Source organism: Panthera onca, chromosome B2, assembly GCF_046562875.1.
Source record: "Panthera onca isolate mPanOnc1 chromosome B2, mPanOnc1 haplotype 2, whole genome shotgun sequence".
Taxonomy (NCBI): domain Eukaryota; kingdom Metazoa; phylum Chordata; class Mammalia; order Carnivora; family Felidae; genus Panthera; species Panthera onca.
Window position 1 is genome coordinate 56104514 of NC_138343.1, and position 12976 is coordinate 56117489.

The 12976-nt window shown below is 35.4% G+C and overlaps 1 protein-coding gene across 6 annotated transcripts in view; it reads right to left on the bottom strand.

The window, feature by feature from the left end:
• KHDRBS2 (KH RNA binding domain containing, signal transduction associated 2) overlaps positions 1–12976 on the bottom strand; it is a 600763-nt gene that overhangs the window by 574482 nt on the left and 13305 nt on the right. The window lies entirely within an intron of this gene.

Here is a 12976-nt window from a genome sequence, read left to right on the forward strand (position 1 = left end):
AGCCTTCATCGTACAGAGGAGAAAATGAGGAATGAGGAAATGGATCCATTCTCAAGGTCCCAGTTAACCCAAGCACAAGGTCCCAGTTAACCCAGGAGCGAAAACAATCTTGTGCTCTAACAGATGAAGAAGGGAAAATGGATACCTTTCAATAGACAAAGAATGGTGCCTATTAAAAGCATCAACCCAAAGCATGACAGAGTTTCTAAGAATACTTTCTGATTCTAAAAGAAATAAATGCCATTGTAGAAAATCTGGGATTTACTAAAAATATAATGAAAATAATCATAGATAATTCCAGAATTCAGAGAGAACATATTCCAATATTTATGTCAGGATCATATTGATAATGAAGTCTAATTTTCAAAGTAGCTCTAAGTGGCCAATATTATACAGAGTATAATTTGTTACTTGTCTGTGTGGGTACTGCTCAGCTGCTGTCCGAAAGGCCCCGCGGTGCTGTGCACGGAACCTAGGCCTCACTGTCAGTAAGGTCGAGGTTCTAGCCGAGCTTGGCTACACTCTAGCTGCATGGACCTTGGCTCCATTATCAGCAAGATGCAAATACTATGTGCTCAATAAAGTTCTTTGAGGCTCAAATGAAGTAAAAATGAGCCGTAATCTTATAAAATTTCAGACCTAACATACAATGTGCTCACAGATCAAAGGAAGGAATGACCTCATCAAATACAATTCTTGGTCCCTTTAACAAAATCTAATTACCAGAGAAGTGTGAGTTAAGCTTTGTGTTTTAGATTGAATGGAACACCATCAATTCAGCAGCCATCTTTGACTCTTCCTAAACCACACGACTTGTGTGTCACCCCCTCAGTGCTTCGAAGAAAGTAAAAATTCCACATTATTCTCAAGCAGTTAACCACACAGTTGATTGCTGCTTCTCTCTTCCTGTCCAAAGAAAAGCCATCTGGCTTTTTTATCTGAAATTCCCAGTGACCTCATTTAAGACTGGATACTTGCAGATAAATGTATCAGCCTTTGAAGTGGTGGGTTTAACCAAAACCGATTATGGAAACAGTTCTCCTCAAGTTTTAGGTCTAACCATTTCCATTTCTATTGCTTCATCACCTTTATTGTAATTGTAATGAGTAAACATAATACCTAAGTAAATTTTTAAGAATGAGGCAAAACTAAGAAATATTTTTTATTAAAAAAAAGTAATTAATAACAATTCATAAGAGCTAGTGCTGTCTTTGTTTTCCAGTATCCCATTTCAAGGAATTTATTTACTTTTCTCTTCCTGAAATGTAGTCACCAGCAATACATCTAATTCTAGACTACTAAATATATCTACTTGCTTTTGTTAATCCATAATAGTAGCTTTTAGTGTGAAAAATAGGAGGGATTCTAAAGGAATGTGCTAATATTGTTTAAGTAGCAGTGTTTAAATAGATTTGAGCAAATACAATACTTTTACTCTTTACTTAGGATCTAGAATTCCTCCTTTTTTACCAAAAGGATAAATATTCAACTCATTAGAGCATCACTTTCTTTATGATTTTGCCCTAGTAAATTTTTCTAGTCTCAACTGTTCCATGCGTGCCCACATGCTTCAACTCCATGGAACTACTAACCAGTGTTGAGCTAGAAGATCAGAATTAGCAGCAGCATCAGTAGTGTTTTTCATACTGACAGAAGTCCACCGGTCTCAATGAGTTGAGGTAACTCCCATTTTATAGTATAAAAATATGTATTATTATTTTGCTAAATATAATATATATTATAATTATATTATATAATTTATATAATAATTTTTATATAATTATATAATATAATTGAATTTGTTAAAATTATACCAAAACTCATTATACGCAATGACTTAAAACTAAAGAGATGTATGTATGTTCTTCACAATCCTACCAGTATAGTATAAAAATAAGGAGACCTCTGAACAAGAGACAAATGAGCCATTTTCCATGATGACAGAGTTAGCCAGCAAGCATTCTTAAAGCAGAAAGCAAGCAATGTCTTTCATTACCGTTCAAAGTAAATCAAATTAAATGCTAAGAAATAACTTTTAAAATCATGTATTATCCATCTGGTCCACAGGCAATCAGCTGAAAATATATTAATTTTTGGAATTTGTTTATTTTAATCCAATAAATATTAATTCTAAGCTCATGACCATTATCTTGTATTTGGGGGTACTATATAGCCCTTTGGATATTGGATGATATTCTGAAAACACTTACATAGCAAAGACATTCTTCTCTATCCCAAGTCCACATAAATAGCTATTGAAAGCCATAGGCACATACTAGGTGTTTTTCAATTGAAGCTTTGATATATTTATTCAAAAACTGGAAAAATTAAACTTCTCTACATTTATTTTGTTTATTCTATGAAGAAGTGGCATGAGGCATACCCAGTATTTAGACACAAATACCTGAATAGCTCTGGAAATACAATATACTTTTAGTACAAGACACCAGATATGAGGACTCAGGGGTCCACTGTGCATTTCTAGCACTTAACCTTTATCAATTACATCATAAAAGTAATTCTAGTTTTGTTATAACCAGGTAAATTAACTTTCAGTGAAATTACATTAAAACATGTCTGTCAGTCATACCATTTGAAGTTATGTCACAGTGTTAATCTATCACTATCAGCAATTCAAACATTTTATATTACTTTATTTACATATTTAAACAATGAAAGTAGCAATAAAGTTAAAAACTAAATTCTTAATATATAGCTTTTTACAAAATTCACTGAAATTCACTAAACCTCATTTGGAATCTAACCTGATACACTATGTGAAATTCTGAAATGCTAATTTCATGGGGGTCGAGAAGCTTATTTTTAGCCAGGATTGTTTTATCACCTTTGTGTATTAGCATCTAGCGCAGTACTTGAATCATAGCTATACTCAATAAATATCTGCTAAGTTAAATTACTAGAATATGTTTAATGCACAAGAGTCCATATATATATGTACGTATATATATATATACGTACATATATATATATATATATATATACATACATACATATATATATGCACACCTCTGTTAAAATGAACAAACCTTAGTAGGGAAAAAAGCCACAAATATATAGAAAATATATTTAGAATATTCTCTAGAGAGAAAATTTTCTCTAAAATCAAATATACATAAAACTGGTGCTTTAGTCAGCTTTACTGTGTCACACTGACATTCTATCAACCCTGCCTTTAAAACATTCAGGCAAGCAAACAAAAAGCAAGAGATCAAAGTTTGACTATGAGTATAAACACAAAAATTATATGAAACACACCTGATATTCAGACACTGCCATGCACTATATCTGCCAAGAAAATTCAGAGAAAGAGCTCATTAATAACTTAGAATTTTATATTTGCATTTTCTACATCAATTGTAGTAAGTATATTTTGTTCAACCTAATTTTCAAAAGCACATCCAGTGGTACAAAATTTCCATAGTAAAACTATTGCATTTACTTTCTAGAGTAATTTTATAAATTATTCTTATAAATGTATAATTCAATATAAGATATGGAAGGTTTTTCATGCTTAGAGACCCAGCTTCTTTTTCACGTATTTTGAGGATCCAGGAGGATCCTCAGTTGTAATAGCAACTCATTTTTTTCCATTACAAAAATTATCAACTATATTATTTTTTTAAGTTTATTTATTTTGAGATAGAGAGAGCATGCACAAGCAGGGGAGGGGCAGAGGGAGAGGGAGAGAGAGAATTCCAAGCAGTCTCCACTCTATCACTGCAGAGCCTGAGGCAGGGCTCAATCTTATGAACCATGAGATCATGACCTGAGCCAAAATCAAGAGACAGATGCTTAACTGACTGAGCCACCCATGCACTCCTCAACTATACTATTTTCAATTTTTTTTTTTTATTTAGAGAGAAAGAGAGTATGCAAGTGGGGGAGGGGTAGAGAGAAAGGGACAGAGAGAGAATCCCAAGTAGGTCCCCCACTGCCAGTGCATAGCCCAATACAGGGCTGGAATTCATGAACCATGAGATCATGACCTGAGCCAAAGTCGGATGCCTAACCTACTGAGCCACCCAGGCACCCCTAAATATTTTTTTTAAATAAGAGTTGCTACATATTGTCTCAACCAAATATTATCCACATGTGATTAAAGTCCACTGCAATGAAAACAACACAAGATTTCTGTTTAGCAGTGATTCTTAATTCCATCTGAAATATTATACCAATTGTTTTCATATTTTACTATTTTAAAACATTACTGGATCATTCATACCACTGCAAACACCCACATATTTTTCTCAACCACACTCTATAACACAAAAATTTAAGCATCTCTTTACAAGTTATGTAACTAATGTTTCTTTTACTTATGAAATAGGACTTCTTTAAATAATAACATCTAGCTATTAGGTTCTCTTGATTACTACTTCATATTCAATAATTTACAAAAATGTGTGCCAAGCCTTAGGTAAAATGACCTCTATTCATTGGTTTTATACCAATGCCTACAGAGTAATATTTACAATTAATTCATGCACTAAGTTGAGTTGCTCACAATTGTACAAGTTGGAAATTGCTTTAATTTCAGAAATAAGAAGATCTGAGCCCTCAGGATGAAAACCATAGAACATCACTGTCCTTCCTATTAGCAAATAAAAGAACCATGGGAAGATTTTTTCTCAAAAAGTACAGTAAAATACATACATATATAATGCAATCAGAAAACAACAACAATATACTATTTCTCATTTAAAGTAAATCTGACTTAATATGACAACTTAATTGAGTATCCAGCCAAAGAAATAAAAAGCTTTTGGGGCGCCTGGGTGGCTCAGTCGGTTAGGCTTCCAACTTCGGCTCAGGGCATAAATCTCACAGCTTGTGAGTTCTAGCCCACATGAGGCTCTGTGCTGACAGCTCAGAGCCTGCAGCCTGCTTCAGATTCTGTGTCTCCCTCTCTCTCTGCCTCTCCCTGCTTGCACTCTGCTCTCAAAAATAAATAAACATTAAATTTTTTAAAAAAAAAGAGAAATGAAAAGATATTAACAATACATACTCTATTAATCAGATAGTAAAAAAAAATCATTGAATATAAGAAGTGATTAAGTCATCGTGCTTTTGAAAAAATATTAGCTGGAACCTGACTATATTTCTTTCATGTCCCATATTTTTTTTTTTTTCAACGTTTTTTATTTATTTTTGGGACAGAGAGAGACAGAGCATGAACGGGGGAGGGGCAGAGAGAGAGGGAGACACAGAATCGGAAACAGGCTCCAGGCTCCGAGCCCTCAGCCCAGAGCCCGACGCGGGGCTCGAACTCACGGACCGCGAGATCGTGACCTGGTTGAAGTCGGACGCTTAACCGACTGCGCCACCCAGGCGCCCCACATGTCCCATATTTTAATGTCAGTTTTAGAAATAATAACTAACGTCTTTCAGGGACCTGCTCTCTTTGTAGGGACATGTCATGCCAAAAATCCTCATTACTCATTCCCATCAACAAAAATGCGAAGATCGAAAGAAATATCTCCCTATTTCTTTGACTCCATGCACTGTAATATAGTTGTTATATTAATTTCAGAAGAAAGACAGTTTATTTGTTCACATAGTAATCCTCAAATTCAACTTGGTGGCTCCTTGACGCTACACTTAAGGTGTGACATCAGGAAAGATCACAGGTTGGCTGCTCCCTTTTCCTTTGCTGTCATCTTCATCTTTTCATACGACTACAAAACTTTTTGCAAGGACTCACAGAGAACTGTGAATAGTTTCAAGTGATCTTACTCTCACTGTGAAACGTGAGAATGGATTGGCTTTGCAATGACTGAGATAATTATAGTAGAAGTTTATAGCCACATACTTCTGACCTCACTGATTGGCCATCTTGCCTTTTCCTTTTTTTTTTTTAATATACATTTTTAGTTCATTATTTCCTTTATCATCTAATTTACTGGACCTATCTTTTTCTATTCCTTATTAGAAAAACTGAATCTCTAAGCTGAAAAGGAGCTCAAAGATTAAGTGGCATTTAAGGTTGTGCTGTCCTTCCAGAAATCCCACAAATATAATTTCTCATGACCGACAACTAAAGAGCGAGTGTTTCAGGTCCCTGCTCCTACCCACGAATCATGCAATTCCAACTACCTAAACACAATGGATCCAGAGTAATAATAATAGGTAATTTGTATCTTGGCTAATATCAGTAAGGAGAAGGATATATATATATATATATATATATATATATATATATATATTTTTTTTTTTTTTTTTTTTTTTTTTTTTTGAGAGAGAGAGAGAGAGAGAGAGAGCATGCACGCACATACAAGCACGGACATACAGAGGGAGACAGAGAATCTTTTAAGCAGTCTCCATGCCCAGCGTGGAGCCCAATCTACAGCTGTGAGATCATGGAGATCATGACCTGAGCCAAAATCAAGGGTCACACAGACACTCAACCGACTAGCCCCGCAGGCACCCCACGAGGAGGATATTTTTAAATGAGCTCGGGTTCACAAACTATTAGAGAACTAGTAAGCCGCAAGTTTTACCTGAAACGTTGTTAAGTCAACTAAGAGAGAAAACAGGCATCCCTGGAAGCATTTGTGGCACAATACATACTAAAACATTATTTAGACAGAAAACGAACTTAATTGGTCTTGCTCATACAACAGGTCATCAAATGATGCATAAGGAAAAAAGGAACCGCTGAAAAAGCTGTCTCCTGCATGCCACCCGAGCTGAATGAACAGTTGTCTCCTCCCAGCTACGAGCCAATTTAAGCTTCCACCTTGATGGGCAGAAATGCCAGGACTAGGGTAATGTGTGTGTGCAAGTGTGTGTGTGTGCATACCTCCCCTCACATCATCCGTGCATGTACATACATGTGTTTATGTGTGTGTAGTTTTTGAGACATATCATTAGCAGTTAAATTAAATAGACTCCTCTAGATTTAATGTGTTGAAAAGGATCCAAATGTATGGGATTTTTTTTTAATAAGAAAGTTAATTGAGGGGGGATTGAGAAAATAAATTAAATGCTGTATTTTCAATTACATTTAGTTTAACCAGCCTGAAAGTCTATAAATATTACAATAGTCAAACGAGAGACCTTATGACTGCTCACAAAAATTCTTTTCTTATTTTCTTTCTCAATTAGGAGTATCTTCTATTCACCTGTTCACTGCAGGCTTTCAGCTCCAGCAGCAAATGGAAAGGCAAAGCGTGGCAATGGGCCTTTTGAAACCAAAAGAAAAGACTGTCACTCCCAAACTACCAGCTATTTCCCTTTTGAATACAAACATACTATTTGAAGTAATTCATTTAGCTTTTTCTAAAGGCACCTTGTATAACCTTGCAAGTGGTGATTTGTAATGTGGCAGGCTGTTATCAGGCAGCTACAATATTTTGCCTCAGTTTAATAAAGAGCAGCATTATTCTAAAGTTCATTCATATAGAAACATTACAGAAGAGGTACTCTCCAAACCTAGTTCATGTTTATCAATGTGTTGTTTGCAGGGGCAGGAGGAGTTTGGGTAGACAACCATCTTCCTCCTTATTTAGTTGATTCTTTTCTAACTCACAAGGGATTCTTTCATGTTTTGTCTCTCTGACATAGACAAAAAAAATGGATTAAATAGCAATCCACTGCACTGTAGAATCCGATGCATTGCAGTGTCTATGCTTACCTAGCTCCCCTCATCCTTTCAACTTCAAGGCACACCTGCCGATCTTCCAGCAGCCAGCATCTATACATTTCCTGCCGAAGGGCTCTCCCTGGCTGTCAGAGCCTGCTTTTTGCCCCCAAGGGACAAGCATGACCTGTCAGGAAATTAATGCTCTCTAGGATCTGCTTTCAACCAATAGCTAATAGGATTTGGTGTAAATACTCTAGCTCCCTCATCCTTAGCTTGTATATGTTTTACACTGGCTCCCAAAATTTCCCAGTATGATTAAGCATCACTTGTCTGAACTAGTAATTTAATTGAAAATAGAACATTTTTTGGCTGCCTTTCCTTCATGTCTAACTTCCCCATTTCTTGAGATCACCTCCAATTCTTGAGATCACCTCCAAAATAAGTAACTTGGACTCCAATATTTGTTTCAAGGTCTATTTCTGGAGAAAACTGTAAGTCATTATACACACAACTATTGATAAGTAAGTTTGGACTTAACTTTACCCCAAATGAATAGAAGGTAAATCTGAAATACATATTTACCCTAACATACCATCGACAGTGCAGACGTCGATACAGAGCAGGATTAAGTGATAACTGTATCCTTGCTCATTTATTTCCATTTCTTAGGAGTAATAGGGTTTGAAAAGAAACATTTTAAATAATGGTATGCATTAAATAGGCCTTTTTAACTTACATATAATTATATTAGACTCACCAGCATTCAAACAAACAAAAATGCTAACTCTTTAGAGACTAATAAAGTTGCTTTGGCATTTTAGTTCATTTCAGGGCTGACAATTAGTGCTACTAAGAGTAAGTTTCTACACTCAAATCTTCATCTCGGGGTCTGCTTTATGAGAACCCAAACTAAAATATTACAAGAGATTCCTATTACCCTGGGACATGTTCTGTTTTTCCTTAGTCAAAGTTATTTTAATTGCAATTGGAGCTATCTTAAATAATTATCAGAAAGTGCATATCTTGGAAAAATTCTGAGGTCTCTCAAGGAACCAAAGTCAGCTGGGCTCCTTCGACTTTCTCAAAAGGAAACTCACGCCTCACTCTATAATCTGTTTTGTTCTGTCTGAAGATTAAACCTAGGTTTCCTCTATTCTAGGACAGGAACCAGTCCAAACTGGTTGGCTTCCTCCAGTTTTAATGTCAATTTCTCACCAGAAAGAATTAGGTAACCACTCTTATCCATTTGATTGCAGTCAGGTGAACAAGGGTCTGTAACAGAGCTCTGAAGGGATTGTGGTTCTAAGAGAATAGGGATCAAAACAGACTTAAAGAAGCCCATAAAACATCAATATAATATCAGTTATTAGGGACTAGAAAGCAAATTGCATTCAAGAAAGTTGTACTTATTTTTTCAATTCTAATTGGGAATGATCAAAAAGAGTTACTAATGCTAAACATTAAATGCATCAGAGACTTTATTCCCTCTTATTCACCCATTGTGAATCTTTTATTGTTTCATGTTTATTTATTTTTTAGACACAGAGAGAGTGCACACATGGGTGCTCACACACGTGCACAGGGAAGGAGGTGGTAAGGCAGAGAGAGGGAGACAAAGGATCCAAAGTGGGATCCTCGCTAACATCAGAGAGCCAGATGTGGGGCTCGAACTCACGAACCATGAGATCATGACCTGAGCCAAAGTTGGGTGCTTAACCAACTGAGCCACCTAGGCAACCCTCAGCCAATGCAAATCTTAAACTGACTATTGTTGTAAAAGTTTGAGACGTGTATAAAAAGACAGTTTATTTCATAGATTTAAATATCTCTATGGACTACTATTTAATATAAGTCATACATTCTTTGTTTTTTTTTTTAAGTTTATTTACATTTGAGAGAGAGAGAGAGATGGATCAAGTGTGAACGGGGGAGGAGCAGACAGAGAGGGTGACACAGGATCTGAAGCAGGCTCCAGGTTCTGAGCTGTCACCACAGAGCCCAGCGTGGGATTTGAACTCATAAACTGTGAGATCATGACCTGAGCCGGAGTTGGATGCTCAACCGACTGAGCCATTCAGGCACCCCAGTATAAGTCATACATTGTAACATATTGGTCAGATAAATTTCAAAAGCCATTTTCTTTTATGGTAACATAAAGAATTATTGTCTGATACTATGAAAATTTTAAAATACAAGATAAAATGAATATCCATAGGTTATCTCATCAAAACCTCTATTTCCAAGGATATAGCAATATATATCCTTTGGGAAAAACAAAATAGTTATTTTTTTCCTTTTCTCATAATTTTCTATAGGGGGTTCTAAATACCCCCATGGGAACACATTTCAGTACTTCACAATGCTGTATCACCTGATGGAATCTAAATCCATTTTTATTCCCGTCCAAATGCAAAAAGAAATTGTCCACTGCATCCCTACACCCCACAACACGATCATTTTCCTTCAGGGAGTTGCCTTCCTGCCTGTATAAACACTCCCCCAAGAATTACCTTGTCAGATGTCAGGACTGATGTATTCTGTCAGTCTGGATCATTGTTAAATCTTCTTTTTGGTTATTAGTGTTGACATGATGAGTACCTACATGTTTACTAAATGATAGTGGTTTGGTACCTGCTTTAGGGATTAATGTAAAGTCACCAGTCATTTATGCCCTTGGGCAATTTCAACAACTTTATGTTGCATTTTCAGTGTGATAGCGATGCTGGCAGTTAATATGACATTGAAGATCAAGGGATAATAAATGGGCTATCATTGTACATGTAGACGTAGGTCTCCACTGTTCGTTCACATGTGTATCTTTTTACCCAGGGTAAGGTTGTCAATTCTGTACAATATATTGTTTCAGTACAATACGCTTTTTTCTTATAAAAATAGAAAGAGCATATAATCTATTATCTAAAATTATATGGCCTTTTAAAATAAATATTTGCTGTGTACTCTATTCCCTACTATTTTGTGATACCAGAACCTGCTGTGCAATTCAGGACAGTGCAAATGTTCAGGTTTTAATAGCTATCACTAGTGTTTATGACCACAAATACCTTCCTTCTTTATTGGTAGAATGCTACACCTGTCAGATTCAGTAAATGCCAAGGCCTCTAAGATGGCTAGTCTTCTCCTCAATTATAATAAGAAAAGTGTATTCACATTTTCTTCAAAGATTCTGTTTTAAATTATGAGGAAAAGGCAAAAGTTTCATTAAGTTACATGTAATTTTAAAGCACATATAGACACATGTCATGCTTAATCATCCTAAGGCAGTCATTATTTCCTTTTATACTGAAATAGATACATGGAGGGTCAATACTGTAAGGTAGTTCACATATACTTAAACATTATGATCTTTATTTTTCTATATTTCATGTGTTTAAACACTACACATCCATCGTATTCACACTATTATCTTCAAACATTTAAACACAACAATGAGCAAAGGAAAATCTTTTCAGTAAATGAAACTAAAACAACTGGATATTCAAATCCTAAAAAAAAAAAAAGGAAGCATTTTGACCCTATCTTGACACCATATACAAAAATCACTTCTAATTATACTTAAAGGCTAAACCCATAAAGTCTCTGGAAGAAAATATTGAGAAGAACTTTGGGACCTTAGGTAGGCGAAGATTTTTTAGAGGGGACCAAAACAACACTAAGCATAAGGGAAAAAAAATGATAAATGATAAATCAGACTTTACAAAAAGTAACTTCTTTTCAAAAGACACGTAAGAAAATTAAAAGCTAAGCCACATATTGGGAGAAGGTGTTTGCAGTAGGATGCAGACCCAGCACATACAAATAACTCCTACGACAACAAAATGATCAACAATCCAATTAAAAGTTTGTCAACATTCTAACCAATCACTTACAATTAGAGAATATAAACAAATGGCCAAAAAGCACATGAAAACATCCTCAACATCATTAATCATCAAGGAAATGCAGACTAAAGCCTCAGTAAATTAGCATTTGAAACCACTAAAATAACTGTTGTTAAAGACTAAGAACTTCAAATGTTGGCAAGGAAGCGGAACAACCAGAGTTTTCATACAACACTGGTAGAAGAGTGAAACAGTGCAATCACTTTAGAACACTATTTGGCAATGCCATGTAAAAAGGCTAACTACATACATACATTCTAAGACCCTGCAATTCCACCCCAAGTAAAGAGAACATATGTTCGCAAAAATATTGCACAGGTACATTCATAGCAGCTTATTCATAATACACTAGCACTGAAAACAGCCCAAATATCCATCTTCAAGAGATTGGATAAACAAATTGTGACATATTTATACAATGGAACACTACTCAGCAAGAAAAATATTAATTATTGGTAAGTACAACAATATGGATGACTTTCAAAAATACCCTAACTTAAGAAGTGTACATAGTCTATAATGCTATTTATACAACTTGAAGAACAATCAAAGTAATCCATAACAGTAGAAATCAGAATAGTGGCTGCCAAAGGAAATGAAGATTAATGGGAAGGGGATATAAGGAAAGCATCTGGGCCGATGGAAATGTTATCTATCATGCCGAGAGTACTGCTTATACAAGATTACAGAATTATCAAAAGTCATTAAATTGTATACCTAAAAACTGCATTTCACTGTTCATAAAATTTGCCTCAATTTTTTTATAGTAAGCAAACCAAGCAAAGTGGGGTAAGAAAAGAATCTTTACTGATTTCTGCCATTAGATAAGCACTGCACATACCCTTGCATAGGATTCATGAGGTGACTGGTTCATCTATGACATAATCGACAAGAGCCTGCTTATTTGATAAATGAGGAAATACAGGTTCAGAGAGATTTAGAAATTTGCCCACAGTTACAAAGTAACCAAATAGAAGATCTGGGACTCAATCACTAGTATTTTGACTTCACTTGATGTGTCCTTTCTACTATAATAGTAGCTCTCAAACATGTTTTACCACATTCCAGAGCAAGAAATATCATATAAACACACACATGATAAATGTCTCAAAAGGAATGTTGACCCTCAAAATTGATCATTCAAATTTTGCATAAGCACGTGTACTCTTTCAGGTCCAACATAGCCAATATTTCCTTCGGTCTGAAACAAACCTATCAAAAATAATCCATGCATCTTTTCACATTATAATGCTACTCAGCACAGAGAAATGCTCATAGTACAAGCTTTAAGGATATAAGAGTACAGAGACACCCATCTCATGCTCACTGTGGATTATACCTCCACTGATTAGAACAAAAGTGATAAATTCTTATATTGATGGTAGAATCACAAATTCAAGGGGAAAGTATATCAAGAAAGTGGCAACAGTCAACAAAGTCATATTGCCAACAAGTCAATAAGAACTGTCAAGGA